The sequence below is a fragment of the Antechinus flavipes genome, chromosome 5, assembly GCF_016432865.1.
Source record: "Antechinus flavipes isolate AdamAnt ecotype Samford, QLD, Australia chromosome 5, AdamAnt_v2, whole genome shotgun sequence".
NCBI lineage: Eukaryota > Metazoa > Chordata > Mammalia > Dasyuromorphia > Dasyuridae > Antechinus > Antechinus flavipes.
Window position 1 is genome coordinate 112,928,334 of NC_067402.1, and position 23,564 is coordinate 112,951,897.

The 23,564-nt window shown below is 35.8% G+C and overlaps 2 long non-coding RNA genes across 3 annotated transcripts in view; one reads left to right on the top strand and one right to left on the bottom strand.

Moving 5' to 3' along the window:
* Window positions 1-9,621, top strand: part of LOC127538449 (uncharacterized) — a 57,882-nt gene extending 48,261 nt beyond the window's left edge. For both annotated transcript variants that reach the window (XR_007947738.1, XR_007947737.1), the window contains exons 3-4: window positions 5,475-5,585; window positions 9,312-9,621. This is a non-coding gene — a long non-coding RNA (uncharacterized LOC127538449). The remainder of the gene's footprint in view (window positions 1-5,474; window positions 5,586-9,311) is intronic.
* The window catches only part of LOC127538451 (uncharacterized), a 55,151-nt gene that overhangs the window by 8,685 nt on the left and 22,902 nt on the right, over window positions 1-23,564 (bottom strand). The window lies entirely within an intron of this gene.

The window sequence follows — 23,564 nt, forward strand, 5'->3', positions numbered from 1 at the left end:
TTTCTTGGATCATTTTTATCCTCCTGAGAAGGCAGTAAACAGTCACTTCTGTGCCTACTTGTACATCCATATCCCAACCTACTGCAACTGCTTTGGGATTTAGAGGCTTTCATAAAAGAGCCAGCCAGAGTAGTGATGCTAAAGGCAATAGGCCTTTATTACAGGATCCTTTTAACTCACATGAGGGAAAACATAAGTAAGGCCTGACTTGATGACCCAAGGACCAAAGCACGGGGTAAAAAACAGAGGCAAGGGAGGAGTTCAGAGAATGAGATATATCAATATGTCAGGCATCAGAACGGGAGGTCCCTGGGCTCAGATTCTGTGATCATCAGGCTGCAGCAGGAAAAGAAGGAAGAGTCAAAGCTGATAACATGAGGGACTTCCCTCCATTTTTGGTGTATTCAGGTCATATCCAACACTGTTCATTTCCTCTAGTTCAAAATGGACTTTTCTATACCAGGGTAACTTTGTCCTCCTGAGAGGGTGAGAACAAAACTGGTGAGGGCCAGGGATTTTATAGTAAGGGCAGGGCTGCCACTCATATGTTCAGTTGATTTCCCCCCTGTGATGTCATAGGTAGGGAGCTCTGGGAGATTGGCCAGGGAAAGCTCCCAAAGTACCATAGCACATGAAAATTTCCAGTATGAGTCTAATGCCCTGATTGCCTTTCATATCAGGAGGGTTCTCCCTCCTCTCTTTTATCTCTTGGAATCCCTTATTTCCTTCAAAATTCAATTCAAGTCCCTTTCCTGAGTCTTGCTTCTCTCCCCATTCCTAGTATGGTCCCTCTCAAAATTGTTATATTAATTTATATATTCTACATGTGTATTTACATGTTTGTGTTTGTATATATGTATATGTACACACACATACATATATACATATATGTATACACACATCAATCATATACATCACACATATTGCCTTCTTGGTTAGAATGTAGGCTTCTTTGAGGGCAAGGACTGTTTAACTTTTATCTGTTTCTGCTTAGCACCGTTCCTGCTCCATAGTAAGTATTTAATAAATGCTTGTTTATTGATTGATTGGGTAGACTAGATGTCCCATTGCATAGATGAGATCATCTATATCTCTCCCCTCAAGGCTCTAGGGGTACTGCAGAGGGACAGTGGGAGTTTTCTATAATGACAGTGGTTCGGGCCCATTCTGATATCTTGTCTCTATATTAATTGCTAAATGTAGTTCATTTCTCCCTCATATTTTTAATAGTTTTAAGTAATTGGCATCCAGCATCATTTAACTAATTAGCATCAACTAGCTTTACACAGGGTTATCTACTGAGAAGATAGAGTAAGAACAGGAACTACAAAACACATAATATCTCAGGGCAAAATCTCCACATACCATCTTGGATCTTGGGGAGAGTGGGCTCAGCTTTAAAGCAGTTGCTAGAAGCACTGGCCCTTCCCAAGTCCATTTCTAAATGCGGCTTGGTCAGTGAATGAAATGCATTGACTCTCTCTAGGACATTTTTAATCCACTGGTTTTCTGGGTCAAACAATGGTTCTGGGGGCTTTGCTCCTCACCAGATCTGGCTGTCCACAAAATATGGCATTGACTCTAGTTCTCAAATTTCTGGAGACTCAGTCTGCTGGTCTTTCAAAGACTAAATGTTGCAACCTACTTTATGTTGTTGTTATTCAGTCATTTTTCAGCTGTGTCTGAATCTTTGTGACTCCAATGTGGAGTTTTCTTAGCAAATAAACTGGAGTAGTTTGCCTTTTCCTTCTCAACCTCATTTTACAGATGAAGAAACTGAGGCAAACAAAATTAAGTGACATGCCCACGGTCACACAACCATTACGTGTCAGAAGTCAGATTTGAACTCAGAGAGAAGCTTCCTGACTTTAGGCCTGGCACTGTTGCCACTAGCTGCCCCCCCAAAAAAAAAACCCCAAAAAAACAGGAAAGAACAAAGACAAGAAGTCATATATTAGCTCCCAGTGCAAAAATCAAAGTGTAAGTCTTCCCTACCATACAGAAGCTGACCATATGTTTTCCCTTGATCAGAGGGAGAAAGGGGCAGAATGATCAGGTTAGTGTCTTTTGTAAGCACTCTCTGATCTGGCTCAGCAGCCAAGTAAAAGAATCCTTTTCTTCATGGGGTAAACAGACTAATAAAAAGGAAAAGAAAAGAAATTCATGCGCATGTTCCAAATACCATATGAGAAATTTGTCAAGCAGAACATGATGCATAGGTTCATAAAACAGGGCTGTCATTGGCCAGTTCCAGTTTCCCTTCCTCACCTCCATTATGATTACTTGATTAAGGAAAACTTCTGTATGGAGGTTTTTAGATTTGGAGAACTCCAGGAATTGAGAAAGGCAAGAAATGTCAGGCAAGAGGAGGGGGTATAGCCTAAAGCAAGGATAGTACACCTCAAAACAACAAACAAAACAAACCAGGTAAGTTTTTTGGAATGCTACAATCTACCTGCACCAAGGCCAATTAAATCCTGTTTGTCCAGTGCCCTGCCCAGCAGCACCAAATGTCCACAGGAAGTGAACAAATGGTTGGGGTTTTTATTTTTTATTTTTTTGGATCAGCATAACAGGCTGGAGGAGGGTTGAAAAACTGAATGAATTAAGAAGCAACTTTATATTTTCCAGTGGTGGTACTTTTAATGATTACAAAATCTGTGACTAAACACATTGTTAGGGGACAATTATTGGCAAGCTGAGCATTTCAGTGACCAATTAGGAGCCTGGATGCTTGCCTGTATGGGTCATTAGGAAATTTTTTTATTTGTTTACCAGATTCTCAAAATTGAGACCTTCAAGTAGCCTCTGGGTGTAAGGACAATAAATAAAGATGTGCTGATTGAAAACATTTAAAAAATAACTCGATGAAACTTTTTTAAAAAGAGTAAGGGATAAATGAAGCCTAAAATAGTCTATTTCATAATGATGTGGCTAACTCAATATAGCATAGAACTTAAAAACTGGTTCTCATGTGCCACACATCCAATTGAGGCTCCATAGAATGGAAAACTGAAGATATGGGGACCTTCTCTGAAAAAATTCCCAATGGTTTCTGATTCCCCTAAATAGGAATAATTTGGGAACAATTAATAAAAATAAATGGCTGATCTTAAGACTCACAGAAGTACAAAGGGAAAGAGATGATCTATGGGGTTTCTAGGAGCTCCAGTCATAAGAAATAATTGACTAAAGTTGAATGTCCTGGAGAATCTTTTGTAAAACTTAGCAAAGAGTGGGGAAAATGCTAGTAATATCTATTTCAATATCTCTCCTGGTTTTTTTTTTGAAACATTAATCTAGTTTCTGTTACTATTGTGTCTCCATAGAAGAATATCAAGCTACCTGAAGGAAAAGACAATCTTGGCATTGAACCTAGCACAAAATACTGCCTAGGTAGTTGCTTAATACATTTGCAAATATTTGGAATTATGTCCAAAGTGCTATAAAACTGTTCATACCTTTTGATCTAGCAGTGTCACTATTTGGTCTGTATCCTAAAGAGTCATAAAAGAAGGGAAAGGACCCTCATGTGCAAAAATGTTTGTAGCAGTCTTTTTTTGTAATGGCAAAGATCTGGAAAGTGAATGGATACCCATCAATTGGAAATGATTGCATAAGTTATAGTATATGAATGTAATGGAATAGTATTATTCTACAAGAAATGATGAGCAGCCTGATTTCTTGAAAAACCTGGGAAGAGTTACATAAAATGATGCTGAGTGAAGTGAGCAGAACCAGGAAAACATTGTACACAGTAACAAGTTTATGTGATCATCAACTGTCATGAATTTGGTTCTTCTTAGCAATACAGTGATGCAAGATAATTCTAATAGACTTGTGATGCAAAACTATGAAAATTGAATATGGATCAGAGCATACTATTTTTATCTATTTTTTTCCCTTTTTCTTGTAGTTATTCCCTTTTGGCCTGATTTTTTTTTCCTCTACAACATGACAAATATAGAACTATGTTTAAAAGAATTGTACATGTAAAACTGATATCAGATTACTTGCTGTCTTGAGGAGGGGAGAAGTAAGGGAGAGAGGGACAAAAAATTGGAACACAAAGTCTTACAAAAATGAATGCTGAAAACCATCTTATGTGCATTTGTAAAAATAAAATACTAATGAGAATATATATATATATATACATATATACATATATATGTATATATATATATTTGCTGAATTGAACTAAATTCTGAATGAATGCAAAGCACTTTTATCTAGCAGTTACATAGGGCATACCCAGAGCTTCTCTGAGGGCAAGTAAGAGGCCCAGTAGATAGAATACTGGGCCTGGAGTCAAGAAGACAAGTTCAAATGCAGTCTTTGACACTTACTATGTTACTCTAGATAACCCATTTAACCCTGTTTTGCTTCAGTTTTTTGTAAAAATAGATTATATTGGCACCTATCTCTCAGAGTTATTGTGAGGATCAAGTGAGATAAGATTTGTAAAGCGCTCATCACAGTGCCTGCTACATAGTATTTATATAGCATATAAAAGGGCTATATGTTAGCTACTATTATCATCATCATTGTTATTGTTAGTATTTCCAGCTTCTTGCTGATCATAGATGCTAGAAAATGAGTAAGGTACTTTAGGGATAACAAAGTCCCTTATCTGCTTCCATGTTGACTCAACACTGGAGTAAGCTTTCGGGATGACTAAAACAGTCCCTTTATGAACAACTGAGCAAGGAGAGACAATGACTCAATAGATCTTTAAAAATGGAGTGACTCTTATTCTGTTGCCCTTTTCCTTTATCTCTTCAGGTGACACCATGTAGCTCTGAAACTTCTGTGAGGGAAAAGGGAGGGCTGGTTCTTGATGGACTACCACATCATGGTGACTCCTCCCAAATATCAGCTAGAGCAGTAAGATTCAACTACCTAAGTTTGAGTCTGGGATCCTCCTGTTTGTTTTCCTGAGAAAGTGAAAAAAAAATTATGTTTTCTATGGATGTGCCCAGATTTGGAGGTGACCTGGTGGATTCGAGAGATCCAGAAGTACTATGTGGAGTTGATTGGTGGCAGAGGAATTTTTCTTTATTGGATATGACCACCAACAAGTAGGGGTGCTCAATTCTTGCCCTAGCTGGTCAATAGATAAAGACTTTGTGATATGTAACAATTCATTAAGCTATTCCACAGAATGTGGGATGTTGAGATGTGATGAGTATTTTTAATGAGTTGTGAGTTAAGTTATTGAATTCTCTTTTATGTTTTTCTCATTGCACATTTGTGTTTGTGATTAGCACTTTTCTGTATGTAGGAAAGAAATACCTATCCTATATCTGACTGATATTACCATGCACAGAGTATTTTTCTATTCTCCCCTGTGGGGAGATCCTAGAAAGGAGCTCAAACATAAGTCTTAAGTAATTTTTCTTCAAGGTTATGAGGATGGGGTTGTGGAGACAAAACAAAGACTTTGAGAAAAGGGAACCTAACTCTTCTCATTTTAGGTCAGACTTTCTCAGGACTAAACCACGTGGGTCCAGAATAGCAGTGGCTTCTAGGGAGAAGGAGAAGGCTGAGAAACTCCTTTTCAGCCCAGCAGCAGTTTGATACTCACAGTAAGTACATTTAGTATCTTTCTCACAATTACTGTCCTTCAAGGTTTAACTCAGGCACTACCTTCAATTCAAATTTTCAATTCAATTCAATAGTTCTTTCCTCTACCATGATTTCCCCCACTTTGCTTTAGCTCCAAAAAATTAAGTGATAGATGGATAAGGGCCAAGGTCAGGGTTAGCTATAGGAAAAGCATCCCCATACCTTTATTCCAAAGCTTGTCTCCTCTAAGCCCCAGAGGATATTCCAGAGGCAGAGCACATCCAAGAACAGTTATGCTTCCCAGAGTTCATTATCAGTGCTGTGTAATGTGATCTTTGTTGGAAGGACATTGGAGAGAAATGCATTTTTGGACATGGCCATTGTGAGTACTTGTTTTGCTTAACGATGCGTATTTGTTACAGGGTTTTGTTTTTCTTTCTTTTTTTTTTCAAGGAGAGAAAATAAATGCTTGGTAATTGAAAAATTAAGGAAGGACATTGAAACTGAGGAGCAAAATAGGGGTAGGTTTATAAATGGGTGTATAAAAGAGAATATTGGAGTAAGACCTCATCACTTTGGATGCATTATAGAAATGCACTCTTTCCTATGGTTGTGAAGTTTTTAATAACAGATGAGTTTATATTTGATCCTAAAGGTAATAATTTGGCAAACTATTGTGTTGCCAGATCTCAAATTATACTATAAAATAATAATTATTAAAGTCTGGTAATGGAAGAGAATAGACAATAATGAACTAGAATTTTATATATTAGTATGATTTACAATGAACCCATCATCAAATAGAAATGGCAATCCACTCCAGGATCTTTTCCAAGAAAACCCTGTGGGGTCCTGAAGGTTTGGACACAACTGCAATGACTAAAGAACAAACAAATAATAGAGAGCTCCTGGAGTGTATTGAGAAAGGGAATAACATGGTCCGATTGACACTTCAGGAAAATTATAGCTAAGAGTTGCTGCTACTGCTAATGGTGATGGTGATGATAAAGAGGGCAAAGCCACTGAAAGATATATGTTGTAAAGGGTGACATCATAAACAAATTAAGAGAGCATGGAATAGTTTATCTGTCAGATTTATGGGTAAAGGAAACATTTAGGACCAAAGAAAAAAAAAGAGAATATCAAAAGTGTAAAATATATAATTTTAATTTATGACTAAAAAGATTTTGTACAAACAAAACCAATGTAGTCAAAATTTAAAGAAAACAGAAAACTGGGAAAAATTTTTGTTACAAGTATAACTCATAAAGGCCTTGTTTCTCAAATATACAGAAAAGTAAGCAAATTTATTTTTAAAAATAAGTCATTCCTTAATTAATAAATGGTCAGTGGATAGTTTTCAGATAAAGAAATCAAAGCTATCTATAGTCATATGAAAAATGTCTAAATCACTATTGATTAAAGAAATGAAAATCAAAACAACGCTATCTCACACCTATCAGATTGGCTAATATGACAAAAAGAGAAAATGTTAGCTGTTGGAGGGGATGTGGGAAAACTGGGACCCAATGCACTGTTCAGGGAGTTGTGAATTAATCTAACCATTTTGGAGAACAATTTGAAACTATGCCCAAAGCGCTACAAAACTGTGAATATTCTTTGGTTGAGCAAAACCACTACCATATCTATATCTCTAAAAATTCCAAAAACTGTACAAAAATATTTATAACAGCTTTTTTATGGTGGCTAAGAAACTGGAAATTAAAGGGATGCCCATCAATTGGAGAATGGCTACACAAGGTATAGTATATGATTGCAGTGGAATATTATTGTGCCATAAGAAATGACAAACAGGATGATTTCAGAAAAAAAACCACAAAGACTTATGTGAACTAATACACAGTGAACAGAATCAGGAAAACATTGTATGTAATGTGGGATGAAGAACTAGGAATGACTTTGCTATTTTCAGCAATACAATTATCCAAGAGAATCCTAAAGGACTAATAATGAAGCACACTATCTGCCTCCAGAGAAAGAACTGATATTGATTAAATATAGACTGAAGCATGCTGTTTTTCATTTTCTTTCTTTCAATTTTTTCTTTTATTCAAGTCTTCTTGTGCAAGATGACTAATATAGAACTGTTTCACAAAATTGAACACGTGTAACTTATATTTGATTGCTTACCAAAGGGATAGAAGGAGGAAGAGAGAATTCGGAATTCAAAAATTTAAATAAAAATGTTTTTAAAAATGGAAGAGGGGTATCTTATGAGGCTAGTGAGCCAGGAAAATTAGAACTCTAGACTGAAATTTCATCTATTATATTCCTATCCTATTTCAATTTAAAAATGAATTTTACATTGAAAATGATTTAATGTGTTCCTTTTAATAGAATTTGAAGTTAATTAAAGCTGAGATTCTAGTCCTTAAAAAAAAAAAAGAAAAAAAGATATATGTTGCTCCATATCATCCAATGTTATTGTAGTCAGAAGCAAAAAGAATGAGTTGTGCATGACACCTGGAGAAAAAGTTTATCATGCAATTTGTGGATAGATGAGCAATCATCTCACTCATATCTACTACTCCTCTTAGTAGTGCATTCTTTTTAGCTATAGACAATCTCTACATCTATGAACTTCTGCTACAAATTTCTTTTCTGCTTCCTAACTCCTTGGATTTGCCTGCGTAGGGCCCCATGATCTCCGCTTTACTTGGCAGGGCTTTCTGTTTACTTTCTTCTATTAAGACTTTGGACCCCACCCTCTTTCCTGGGAGAATTCTTTCCCTTGGGTTCTCCTAAGTGGCCCCCTATCACTGACTGGCTGATCTTTCCCCCTGGGACTTGATTTTCAACATATAGTCCTGGCTTATATAATAGTGAAAAAAGGAAGGAAAGAAAAAGAGAAGAAAGAGAAGGGCATGAAGGAACTTTCAATACCTCTAATTGGTCATGTTGCCTGCATTTCTCTTTTGTTTATCATTTAAATAACTGCCAGAAACATTTTCCTAAGGCACAGCTGTCTATATCACACTCCTGCTCAGCAATTTTCAGTGGCTCCCTATTGCTTCTAGGATAAAACAAAAATTCATTACCTGGCTCTGGAAGTCTTCTACAATCTGATACTAACCCACTTTTATAGCTTCATTTCACATCAGCTTTGCAAATGACATTCTAGCCAAACAAGATTTTCAGCTATTCTGTAAACTTCACAAGCAGACTCCCTTTTCTACACATTCATGTAGGCTCTCTCTCACTCCTGAAATGAATTTTCTCTTCATCTCCACTTTTGGAATCCTTCTTCCTCCAAGGCTTACCTTAGAAAGAACCTCTAGCATGTAGCTTTTTCTGATGCCATTAGTAGAAAGTATTCTTACCCTTCTCAAATTTCTATAAAGGCATTTTGTCTGGATGTATTCTTTACCCCATTACTCTCCACGTGATATGTGTACTTCAGTACATGTGATGTTACAATGTCCACTCCCAAGGGAATGTAAGTTCCTTGAAGGGAAGGACTTTTTCATTTTTAAGTCTTTGGTTCTCTGTCACCTAACACACTGCCTTGCACATAGTTGATGCTTATTCAATGTTTGTTAAATTAATAAATTAATATGGTATTTTTTCAGTTTAAAATGCTTTCCTCATAAGAACACAGTAAGGTAGTCAAAACAAATATTATTATTATTCCCATTTTAGAGATGAGGAAACTGACTTGCACATGATTAAATTGGCTTGTAAATAGAAGGGGTAAGACTTTAATGAACTGTTCTTCTGGTTTCCAGTCCAGGAAGCTAAAAGTAAAGAGGAAGAAGAGCTACAAAAAAAAGAGGAAATGAGAGAGAAGAGAAATGAAGTGACAAGAAGAGAGATTAAAAAGAAGAGAAGATAAAAGATCAGTTATACTTTTGTCCTACTTGTTGTTCAGTCACTTCAGTTGTATCTGCCTCTTTGTGAACCCATTTGGGGTTTTCTTAAAAGCCATTTTCTTCTCCAGCTCAGTTTTCAGATGAGGAAACTGAGGCAAGCAGGGTTAAGCAATCAGTCCAGAGTCATATATATAGTAAGTATGAAATAAAATTTGAACTCAATGTCCTCCTGACTCCAGTTCTAGTGCGCTATCTGTTGTGCTAGTTAGCTTCCTTTTCCTATTTAGTAATATTAAAAATTAAAAGGTAATAAATGCACGAAAATCATGGGCATGTCTATATATTACCAATTCAAATCAGAAAACATTACTTATAGAGAAATACTATTTTAACAAAGTAGCTGGGAATTAACCTATTAAGGGACACATAAGAGTTAAAGACAAATCTAAAAATTAAGGAAAAATCTAATCATTGAGGAGATATTCATTGTTGATAGGATCTCAGATTTAAAACTGAAAAGAAGTCTCTTATTTCATACTTAAGGAAACTAAGGCCCAGAGAAGCTTAGAAAGTGATAGAGCCAGAGATTCAGATGCTACTTTTTGGATTCTAAACTAGTCCTCTTTCCATAAAGCTTTTAATGCTTTTGCAATTTAATGCTATGCTGATCAAAATTCCTTAAGAGGCAGCCTGGAATTGGAGAGACCTCCAAGTCAGGAAGACAGACCTGGGTTCAAGTCTGGCCTCTAATGCATTATAGTTATATAATCCTAGACAAGACTTAATCCCTGCTAGTCTAAAAGACTAGAAGCTGCAAAGAAGGTTCAAGGCAACATTTCCAGAAAGAATTATCTTGGGCAATGAAACTACAAGTTTAGTCTCAATCCCCATCCCTAATGATCGCCCCACTAATGGAATACTTCATAGAACTAGATAAATTAATTTTTTAAAAATAGAAGCATAAAAAGTAAAAAAAAAAAATCAAGGGGAAAATGTGAAAAAGAAAATGCAGGGAAGATGTACTGCTAAATTTCAAATTATATTATAAAGATAATTATTAAAATTGCCTGGTAATGGAAAAGATTAGATAGTAATGAACTAGAATGACATATATATGTGTGTGTGTGTGTATACATATATATACATATATATTAATTTAATGTACAGTAAACTCATCATCAAAAAATACTATGGAAAGTATTCATAATTTGAAGGAAAAACTGTTGGTAAAACTAGTCAAAAGTTTGGTAGGAAAAAAATGTGAGCAGACCAGTATCTCATACCATGTACCATAATCAATTCCAAATGGATCAATAATCTACATGTATGAAAATCACATTGTTTTTAAAAACCTAGGATATAATGGCAATCAGTGAAACAAAAAAAAATTTAAAAGTACCCTCAGACCAGCAGTCTACTTCTGCTGTTGGGAGAGGGAGGAGGGACGAAGAAAGAGAAGGGAAGCAGAGAATACTAAGAATCTATGTTTAGATCATCAACAGACTTTAATTTGATTGTTGGTACTCTAAATGTGAGATATTTATCCAATGACCTACTCATGGACACATTTCTGGAGGAACTGAATCATACTGATCTTGACATTCTTGACACAGACCAGCAGCCCTCATAGTGAAATCTTTCAGGGGACGTCTGGAGTCGAAAGTATTTTCATATTAATATGAAGACATTTTAATTTATAAATTGCTAAATATCAATACTGTAACCCACATAAACACTCTTCTGGGGATCTTCACTAATTTTTAAGAGCATAAATGGGTCCTGGGATTGTTCTATACTATACTAATTCAAGGAACACTAATAACAAACGAGAAAGGTACATTTACATATACTGGATATATAAGTCAATTTAGAAGGTGAGGTGGGTGGATTGATGGATGGGTTGGAAGGTGGGGGATGGGGTTGTGGGTTCAGTATTTCATCAAGATTAGGGCTAGAAACTAGTCTGCAGAGCTCACAGAATTTGCTTGTTCAACTGAGTTTACATTTGCTCTGGTTCTTAAAATTCTGCTCTTGGCTTTTGAGTGTCTAAGAAATCCCAAGCTGAGTCCTAAATACCATGTAACATAGTTTGAAAAATAAATAGTACTGCACTAACTTGGGTGCCACTGGAGCAATTCAGGACAAAGGTTTCATCCACCCCCTGCAGTCTTACTAAGGGAAGGTTCAGAGTAATCTAATTGAACCTAAAATTAATACTTTGAATTAATACGACTCTGTTTTGGTATCATGAAAAGTATCATCATATGAAAAGAGGCTCTCGAGAAATATTTTTGAAAAGGTGATGAGCCAGTGCTTTGAAACTAGGTTTAGCTTTCAGTAATCCAGGGTACAAGCAAGGATGTGCTGGAGCCAGCTCTAGCCATTTTGTGAGAGCTGATTGTTAAATTTGCAATGTGAACATTTACAACGCAGAAATCTCAGTCACTACACATCAAGTCTTGACTTATTGTTTATAATCTAGATTTAATAAAGTGTAAATAATTCAATTAAGCGTAAAGGTATGTGATACAGTTTCCCCCAGAACTCCAGTTATTAACCATTTACCACCTGCATCCCTAGCTACTTTATTTGAGGGTACTTAAACCACATATAAATAATTTTTCTATTTCTGGATGATCTTTAATGAGTATCATTTGGCAAAACATACACTTGATCAAAGCAGACAGTGGTAACAAAGTATCAAATTAATATTTTTACCAATTTATACTCACTAAAGAGTGTCAGGACACAGAAGCATTAAAAAAAGATGATTTCATAATCCTCCTAAATCTCACCCCCTATCCCAAACAGATCATGAAACAAAATATTCGCTCTCTTATCCCAGTGTTGGACTGGATCTAGCCTCTATATAACAGGATTATTCCGAGATTATAAAATATTCTGTTCTGTTCCTTCTGAGCTCCAAAATGGATTTGAATTCTTAATTGCTCTTTCTGACCTAGGAAAATGCCTAATCCCCTGTTGTATTGTCTCCAATATTTGGGGTGGGAAAAGATCATGAAGAAAACCCAGAGAATATGTTGTTTGATATTACATGCTATGTCTTGCAAAAACCAGATACTGATCCTTCAAAATGCAAAGATGAAATTCTCTCCTAAAACAGAATTGTGCTCTCTGGAAAGCCAGCTTTGCTTGAAGGCACAATGCCAATAATGTGAGGCATCCTGGGTGCTCAGTGATCGGAGTTGTGGGAGTAAAAAAAAGCAAGGAGCTGCTAAAAATTAGCCAAAAAGAAAGTACAAGGAAAGAGGGAAAACAACAACAATAACAACAACATCAACAGCTCTAGCTCTCTAAGTCTGGACTCCTGCAGCTGGTTCTGCCTCATCTCCTACATCCTCCCTTGGGGTTTGTTTGGACTGCTTTGTCACGCTGTTCTGAGTGTGCACAGACTCATGGCTCCGTTGGGGGCCTGAGCAGAGAGTATAAAAGGGGATAATACACAATCCAGTAGACTGTATAGAGGTTAACACTTATGATTCCCTTTTGCAAAGCAAAGCGCAGCACTAGCAAGCTAGTCAAGGGTTGTGTCTCCTATGATTCCTGCTACAACGTCAGCCCTATTTCCTTTTTTCTCTGCTCAAAAAGTTTGCTGAGCTATTCAGAGAGGGAGATAGCATGGTCCACTGAGGCACAAATTGTGTGGTATATCTGCTAAATTCTGGTAATATAAATGGCCTCCTTGATTAAAGATATCCAGCGTGGCTCACAAAACATTATGTTTCCATAAGTGTTTCTTATTTGTCTACATTAAACAACCCAAATCACTTGTGACCTTTTTGGGGATGCCTAATCAGGGTACTTTTGCAATTTCCTTCCCGGATGTTAACATCTTGATTAGAAATCTTTAGTCAGCTCCTTCTGGTGGGCTTTTGATTGATAAGGTAGTTTGAAACATTTTCTTTCACTGAAGCATTCTGCTTGGGTCAATCCTTTATTCCCCTGCCCCCCATCCTGCTGATTCTCCTTTTCTCTTATCCTTATCACTATTCTCTCCTCTCTTCTATGGGGTTATTGGTTTATGTGGAAAGACATCTGACAATTAAATTGGAGGTAGTCTGGGGGTTAGTATGCTAGGATAAAAAAAAACATTCAAAGATCACATTTGCCCAAGCTGAAGCCTTACATAACAGCTCCCAGAAGAATCTCCCTGGTATATTCCAAGTGGAAAAAATAAAGAGAGAGAATATTGCTGGTACGCAGCAGATACCAGTCAGGATCAATCATGAGACCAGTCTTCTTATTCAGTGCCCTGGGGTGGGGCACTTCACTCCCTTGTTGCCTCGTTTTATTGTGATATATGGATCATATGGTATATTTTGATAAATGGAGACATATCTTTATATCAGTCATACTGTGATAATATAATTCTTATGTCAATAGAGGCTCCCAATACACTGGGTAAATCCCCTATGATAAATTTATGGAGTGTTATGGATAATAGCCATAAAGCATAAATTGGTTGCTATCTGCTTTTTTTGGAGGAAATATCCAAAATGAGTAAGATCATAGATCCAGCTGAATATGTATGACATTATGGTTAACCCTACTGACCCCACTTCACTGACCCTATTTCTATTTCTAACCTTGAAGTGTTAATAAAGTGTTTTTCTCATAATATCCTTATATGTTAAGTAGTTCAGACATTTTTATTCCCATTTTATAGATGATGGAATTGAAATTCAGAGAGGTTAAATAGCTCAAGGTCATGTAAGTGTCACATAGGTGGCAGAACCAGCCCTCACACTCAGATTTGTAGTTAATTGATTTGAGAGCTGGAAGGGATCTTACAGACTAAATTCCTTCATTTTACAAATGGGGAAACTGAGTTTCCCAGAAGATCAATGGACTTTGTCTAAGGTCACTGGAATTTTGCAAAGCATCATTGAAATTGGAACCAAGATCTTATGACTTCAAATCAATTTTTTTCTTTCCATTCTATTTATTGCCTCCCACTGTTAGTAGTATATGTGCTTTAAGTCATAGTGGGTGGTCTTGAACTGAGTCATTATTATTCCTTTTCTATTATCTTGTGACATGTCTGGCTGAGGTCTAGGAATTAGACTTGATTGTCCCTGGCTTTGGAATCAAGATTTTCTCAATTTAAACTGACTTCTATGCACAATCAACTACTGACCTTCACCTTATTAGCACCTTATTCCAATGAAAGAATAAATCCATCTTAAATTACAACCCAATAAACAGAGAACTTGAAGCTATTAATCATTGAAAAGACACATAGGGATTACAAATCTTCTAGCTACATCCATATGCAAATGATTTAGCTGTATCATAGGTAAACAATTGACTAGCAATGAACTGGTAGCTTTCCCAGAATAAATAATTTCTATTCTCACCCCTTTGCTAGTTCTATATTCTTGCGCCTGGTTCTTTGCTCCACCCCCTACCACCTATAAGCTCAATACTGAGACTCTCCCCACTGGGAAACAGCCTCCTTTGGCTATTTAGGGCAGAAGGCTGCCAGCAGGTTTCCAGCTTCACAAAGTCATTTCTCAATTTATAGCTCAGCTGTCTTTGCAGCACGGGTTTATATCCTACAGGATTATTACTACTGCCTATGGACTTGCCTTAATTTGTACTGACTCTCTCTGACTTCCTACAGGCAAACACTGTCATTAGCCACCTGTAGACCTTGGATGCCAAGGTCAATAATCTCTATCCTTTATTAAGAGGATAGAAAAAGTAATCAACAAAGGGTTAACAGTTCTATCTTAGAGACTAAAGTTTAAGAGCTCACCTGCATGAAGGTTTCTCTTTGGCATAATAGTTCAGGTCTGAGCTGCAAATAACAGACCAATATCAAGAACAGCCCAATTCTCCTACATGCAGCTGCCAAACTCATATCCTGGCTAGTGGGGCAATGTTTTCAGAGCACAATAAAGCTGTTTAGAGCTCTTGGGACTGCATTCGTGCCAGGCTCCCTGTCCAGAATGTTCTTTGAACTGCTTAATAATAACACTACAATCTGGTATTTCTCCAGTATCTTTCTTCCTAGTAGAGCTCAAAGTGCTTCCTGATATTATCTTAATCCACTTTGCAAGTGGAAGAGAAAAAAAAATCCCTTTATCTTATAATGCTGTGGAAAGAGTTCTGAATTTAGAACTAGACTTGGATTCAAATTCCAGCTTTGCCTCATTTCTATCATTGTATTTGAACTCAGTTTTCTCACATATAAAATGACAGGATTGGATCATCTAATCCAAAGGGACCTCAAAATTCTTTTTTTAACCCTAAATTTATGAGCCTATTGTAATTTGTTATGGTTGCTGTTCAGTCGTATTTGACTCTTTGTGACTCCCATTTGGAGTTACCCTGGTAAAAGTATTGGAATAGTTTGCTATTTCCTTCTCCAGCTCATTTTACAGGTGAGTAAACTGAGTCAAACAGGATTAAGGAACTTGCCCAGCATCATACAACTAGAAAGTATCTGAGGTCAGATCTGAACTCAGAAAGACTCATCTTCCTAATTCCAGGCATTGTACTCCATTTGCTGAGCCTGTTGTTGCCTCTTTTCATCAGTTTAGTGCTGAGAAGTCTAGAAAGTCTTTTGGGGTAAAGGAAAACATCTAAGTCACATATAAGTATATAAATTATTGTCTTTATTGTATAAGAATATGCCTGAAAGGAGCAGGAAGAATGTTATTTTGATAAGAACTATGAAATATGTATATGAAGCAACACAGCTTTCAGATGGGATTTTAGTAGGATTGTTGGGTTTTTTTTTAAACCACAAAATATATTGTGATATAAATATGAACATTTACTAAAACTTGTGAATGATAGAAGATGATGCCTCATGTGTATATGAACACACTGATAGCTTAATGGGGCCAAGATAACTTTTGTTTATTGGAAATTAGAAATAAGTATAAAGAAATAGTTTGAAGGAAACAAAATCTGTTGGAGGAACATGCTGAGAATCTAGAGTTGCAAAGCATTACGGTCCTTTAGCTCATTAGCAAATAACTTTTATAACTAAAGGGGATAAAACAAAAAAAAAAGAATCTGTAAACATTTGGAGACTGAGATATGATTGAAAAATTTCCAAGGGAAAATATGGGGATTTTTTTTTAATAAAAAGAAAGTTACAGAGAACTAGGAGGCTTTGATTTAAATCACTAAAAATATTGGAGACAAGATAAGAACCTAAGATTGAAGGAAGAAGAACCTGGCATATAAAGAATGAAGAAACAGAAGGGGAGCAGAAAAGCAATTTGTTGGACTTTTTGGAAAAGGGGTTTGACCAATAGAAAGTCAACTGACAAAAGGCTTTAGCTATTCAAAATTTTTTTTTTTTTTTTTGCTGAGGCAATTGGAGTTAAGTAACTTACTCAGGGTCACACAGCTAGAAGTGTTGAGTGTCTGAGGTCAAATTTGAACGCAGGTCCTCCTGACTTCAGGGCTGGTGCTCTATCCACTGTACCTACTAGCTGCCCCTAGTTATTTGATTCTTAATTGACTGAATGAAGAATGTAGTTTTAGTTACTACTCTTCAGCATTATCTTAATAATAGCTTAAGAGAAGTAAAATTTCTTAGAAGTATATGCTATTTCTTTCCTTCTCTGGTTTGAAGGGGAAAGCAGTAAAGGAAAAGGATAAGAATTATTTCTCTCTATGTTTCTATCTCTGTCTCTCTGTCTCTCTTGATCTTTCTGTCTGGCTATCTATCTATCTACCTATCTATCTGTTGCTGCTTTATTGAAAGAGCAGGTTAGGCTTGTTTGCCATGCTCAGAGAGTCAACCTGAGTTGTTTGCTAATAAGTTCTATTCTGATTGGACAATGCAGCATCTGGGTGAGTGAATTAATTACTGGCTGGGCCTGGCTATTTGTTCTTAGTAGAACCGATATCTTTAGCTTTGCAGTTCTCTGCCTTTTAAAGGTTACTGCTATTTACCTTAAAAGAGTAAGATTTTTCTAATTGGCTTTATAAGAGTGACTATAAGTCGAAAGATTTTGAATGTTATATACATATATAAAAGGGAAGATGATGTGTATAGCTAGAGAGGACCAACAAACAATCAGTTAATAGAGATGAGGTTTCAGGGGTGTAGATAGTTCTCAACAGAAAATGGCATTAAAGTCTGAAGTCCAGAGTTGTGAGTAATCCAAAGTACATTGATTTTTCTCCTTCATATGATTTTCTACCAGATCCCTGTAAGTGTGGACCCACTTATCCCCACAATATGGACTGTATTGCTGGCAAAGTGTGATTCAGGTTTATATATAAATTACAATGTATATTTATTATTCATGCATTTTACTTAATAGATGATAATATATATCTTTAATAATTGTGATGTTATTTATTTTGTTACTGCTAAAATGGTTGTGTTTAAGATCTAAAAGTATTATTATTATGAATGGCTAGTTTGTATAAATAAAAAACTTGGTATATGGGCTGTCGACACCCACTGTAGCCCAGTGTGATGTGATACATTATGAATAATTACTTATATAAATAGAAATATATCAGTTAGTACTCAGAAGTTATAGTGGTGGAAAGGAGAAATGTTTTTCCTCTCAACATGGTTACCTATAGGACCCTGAGAGAATTTGCATTTAACTATGTAGTGGTGATCTATCTCTGGGAACCTAGATGTGCTAGTGTGACAGCAGGGTGGAATGAGCAAACCAACTCAGAGAATGAGTAGGTAGACATCTAGACAAACTCCAAGTGAGAAGTGACAGTTGATTACATGAAGATTCTGTGATCTTACTGCCTGATTTTCCAAGAATACGTACATGGCCAGTAGATTTTTAAGATTTAGGGATGCAGGAGAAAGTGAGGTAGGAATATAACAAACACACACATGTATATACATATAATGCATATATTTACATACATATGTATGTGTGTATACAGGCACACATATATTCACTCTATACACACATACATAGACATATACATATGCACAATATATGGTATTTTATTTATATATGTATTGTGAGTATATGTGTGTACACACACACACATATACATTTAGAGCTATTCATTTGTAGCCAACAAAGGAAAGAGAACTTGGTCCCTGAGATGGAATTGTCCCCATGTTGGAAGACAGTAATTTTTCTAATCTCCCTACCTTCATAGGTCATTTTACTTAGTTGTGGAGCTACTCAACAGTAAGATATATCATATTTAACAGGGAGAAGAGACACATTCTAGATAGACATATGTACAAAAAGGCAGTCACTTGAGGTAGCTTCAAGGAGAAGGACTTCTAGTAAAAGAAAAAGACTGGTGATGGACTCAAAAAAGCTATTTCTGGTAATTAAAAGCCAGGTTTTGTTAGAATTCCACAAGAAAGAAGAAATATTGAGGTTCTGTAGTATTAGGAATTGTAAGCTGGCTTGGTCCCCCTTGTGCTCCTGACATGTGCCTCACTTCCCTTATGCTCTAAGTTTGTTTCAGTTTTGTTTCTTAGAAGTATACACTATCCCTTTCTTTCTTTCTATGGGTGCTACGTATATTTGTGGGAGAGTATGGCCAGGTTTCTGGAGTGTCAAGAATATTTTGTAACTATTGTTCTTATACCATCTTAGTAAATGCCTTTGCTAAGAGCTAATTATGTCTACTGGCTGATTGCTAATAGAAAACTTACTGGTCAGGGCTCATGAATCATAGTTTTAGAAGAGTAGTCCCAAAGGAGCCTTAAAACCTGAGAATTGTCCTTCCATGAAGGACTCAACTTATAAACTGTAATTGCCAAGTTGGAGAGGTAGCCCAGAGGGGGTACTACACTAATTTAACTTCTCCATCAGCATGGCCTCATTGATTATTACCTTGCAAAAACTCAACTGAATCATTAACTAGCCTGTCTCAATCACTCTATATTCTAAGATACAAGCATTAAACACACAGCCTCATATAGTCTATAATACTTTGGAGTATCACTTGAACCAGATTAAAATATAGTTGGGAAATACTTAACAAAATAAATATACAATAAAACATAAACATTACATTTGAAAATCAAGTCAATACATGGCCCATGGAGATCTTTAGATGTGGTTTAGTGATCCCCATTTCTATTTGAGTTTGATACTACTGCTCTAAGATTCAAACCTAGAACTGCCCTTTTATCTTCTGAAACCATTCTTTCTGATATTTCTGCTTATTTATCTGTATTTACAAATCCATGTTCCTACTATTGACCTAAACTCAGATCAGAAATATATGACTCACTCTATTATTCTTTATGTGTAGATTGAGCAAGAACTGGAAGTTACCGCAGAGACCATCTAGCCCAAACTCTTATTTTTTACAGACAAGGAAAGTGAGGTCCAAAAGGATAGCTGAATTTTCCAAGAACATGCAGGTAATATTTGAGAATAGGATCTGAACCCAACTTCTCTAATTTTAGAGTCTAGAATCCGTGCTTATTCTATTATGCAGATTCACTAATATCTCTAACTAGATCAATAGTTTTTAATATCCTTTCATGTCCTTCATCTCAAACATGTCTTATTTACCTTTTACTGTCTTCTATAGAAGAGATGCTCTATAGGAATTTAGGGACTCCCAATTTATAAATTCAGGGCATTATAAATTTCTCATGGATTAGTCCAACAACTATTTGTTGAGCACCTATTATATGCATTGTCAAGCCAAACAAAACAGAAAGCTATTTCCCTAGCTCAGCATGCTATCTCCTGCCTCTGTGAATTTGCATAGATTATCTATCTCAACATGCCTGGAATGTAAGCCATCCTTACTTGTCTTAGAATCATTATCTTTCTTCATGGCTCAGCTCACATGCCACATCTTTGACTTCACTCAATAAACTTTCCTTTATTTCCTCAGTAGTTGATATTCTCTCCCTTATCAATTTACTTTGTATTTACTCACTTGTACATTGGCTATAGAACATATATTCTCACAGAATGGCTTTACTTTTTGTTTTCGTATTCCCAGTCTCAAATAAAATCCTTTCCACATGAACTTACTTAATAAAGATGTTTTAAAAATTTATTGATGACTTTCATTTTTCTATCATAGACATTTCCCAATATAGAATCTTCCCAACCCCCTCTGCACACAGTCTCTCCACCCCCAACCCACTCTGATAAGTCCAAAAATAGCTAAGAAAAACCAACCAACATATCAATACCATTTACAACCATACCCTTCCATTCTTCTCCTGTAGGACAACATATGTTATATCACTTGTTTTTTTGTTTTTTGTTTTTTTTGTGTGTGTGACTGAAATGGATTACTGTAATTGGTTAAACTTCTAGTCATGTTAATATTTATATTACTTAGGTGACTGTGACTATCATTCTCCTGGTCCTATTTAACTTCATTCTGTATCAGCTCATATAAGTCTTCCTATGTTCTTTGAATTACTCAATAAATGCAATTAAATTAAATTGAAATGAATTGAATTGTATAAGGAACTATGAGGGATACAAAAGAAATATAAGCTTTAGTCCCTATCCCCCTAGGAGCTTAGGTTCTCATTGAAAAAAGACAAAAATATAAGAAAAAATATAATTAAGACGTTTTAAGTGGCATAAAATAGTGATATAAACAGTAAAAACTAGAGGAGCTTTGATGAGGAAATCATTATGGTCTGGAGCTATCTCATAAAACAGGTGAAACGTTAGTTAGATCTTGAAGAATGGTTAAGATTTGAATTTAAGTACAATCCAAGGGAAGGGAAGAGCCTAGGAAGGAGAGTAGCACAGCTAGGGAATAAAGAGGAGACCAGTATTTCAAAAAATGGAAGATCTGCCTAGAGAAGGTATTTGAAAGTAGGCTAAGATTACCCTAAGCTTTGGATACTAGACTGAAGAGGTCAGAATTTAGCCCATGCACAATGGAAGCTCCTTGTAGGTTTTAAGCAGGGAAATGACTTGATAAAATAAATGTTTTAGGAAGATAATTTTGGTGACAGAAGACAGCTTTCACCCAGGAAGTTAGACAGACAAAGGGGTTTAAAATGAGGAAATAAAGAACATATGGACTCAGCCCCATTCCATTTGTTCCTCCCTAAATAGGCACAATTACAATTGTCATCTGTAAAATGATAATACTGTCTGCCCTGATGAAATCTTGGTAAATTGTAAAACACTATGTAAAAGTAAGCTTGTTACTATCATCATCTCAGCCACCAGGGGGGTTTTAGAAATGCATCAACTGGGCATCTTACAGAGCAATAATGATGCAATAATGTTTATAACAGTTCAGAAGGTGGTACTTGCCAATATTTGCTGAATCATTTGGTGACTATAGTTCCAACAGATTCTTGTGATGTATTTATTGGAGGCCCATACAATTAAGATGTAATTATCAGATTATTCTGAATAATTAAAATGAAGTAATCAGTGCCTTACCTTTTTAGAATATATGACAATATGCTGATTATTTTATTTTATCCCTTCAGCAATCATATAAGTTAAAGAATAGTAATAACGATTGATGTAGTATGTTAGGATTTGCAAAGCACTTTTATTTTGTTTTGTTTTGTTTTTAGCCTGGGTCTTCCTATGTTACCTAGGCTGAAAGTACAGGAGCTATTTAAAGGCCCAGTCCCAGTCAGGTCAGTATAGGAATATTTACCTGTTTTGTTTCCAGTATAGGCTGGTTGAATACTCTTTAGGTAACTCAATGGCCCCTTGTTCCAAGGGGCTCATGATACTAATGCCAAACTTAGCAAGTACATCTAATTGGCTTACCCCATAATATCTCAAATCCAGAACTCAACAGATACACCACCTTCAGCCTTCCCAGTAGCTGGAATTACAATTCCTGGCTCAAAGCACTTTTACCTTTTGAGCATCTCACTTGATCCTCACACCTACATAAGGTATATATCTACCTGTATTTATTGTCATTCCTATTTTCCAAATGAGGAAACAGGCTAGGAGAAGTTACATGATTTGCCCACAGCCATAATTCCAATTTGGCATTTTTTTTCCATTGTACCACATTGTTTCATTGATCTTATGTGATCCAGGGCAATTCACTTAACTCCGTCTCAGTTCTCTCAAGTATAAAATTGGAATAATAATACTTGGACTGAATGAGAAAATATTTGTAAAGCACCAGGCACAGTGCAAAAGACAGTAGATACTAAATAAATGTTTATTTCCTACCTTCCTTCCTTCTTCCTACTTGTAGATAAAAAGACTATGGATTAGAGAAGTAAAATGACTTGCTCAAGGTAACACAGCTAGTTAATGATGAGCAAAATTTAGGCTCTCTAGTGCCCTACTAAATGTTCTTTCCCTTAGACCAATGCTGTTTTATTTAATTGCATTCACCTAGTATATACTTAATAAACATCAAATGAGGAAAATTGAGAATCATTAAGTACTGTTGTCAGATTTTTAAAAATTTTTAAATTTATTCTTACTTCTAAATTTTCTCCCTCTTTCCATCCCCTTTCCCACATATAGATAAGGCAAGAAATATAATATTCATTATACATATGAAGTGATATAAAATATTTCTATATTACTCATAATATAGAGGATAAAAAGCAAGAAAAATAAAGGAAAAAATGCATCCATCTACATTTAGAGTCCATCAGATCACTATCTGGAGGTGAATATCATTTTCCATCATGAATCTTTTGTAATTACTGTGAATCACTGTCTTAATCAGAGTTGCTAAAATCTGCATTGAAGAATTTATTATCATCATAATTATACTCTTATTGTATATGTGTTTTCCTGGTACTGCTTATTTCACTTTGCATCAGTTCATCAATCTTCCTATATTTTTCAGAAACCACCCTCTTAGTTATTTCTTAGAGCATAATAAATAGTATTCCATCCGAATTAAATAATATAACTTGTTCGGTTATTCCCCATTGATGAAGATCCCCTCAATTTCCAATTCTTTCCCAACAACAAAAAGGGCTGCTATACATATACATACCTTTTCCTTTTTTCTTTATTTTCCTTGGGATATAGACCTAGTAGTGGTATTTTTGAGTCAAAAAGTATGTATAGTTTTATAGCCCTTTGAACACAGTTCCAAATTGTTCTTCAGAATGGTTGGATCAGTTCATAACCATCAACAATGCATTAGTGTCTCAATTTCTCCATATTCCCTTCAACATTTATCGTTTTTCTTTTTTGTCTTATTAGTCAATTTGATAAATGTGCGGTGATACCTCAG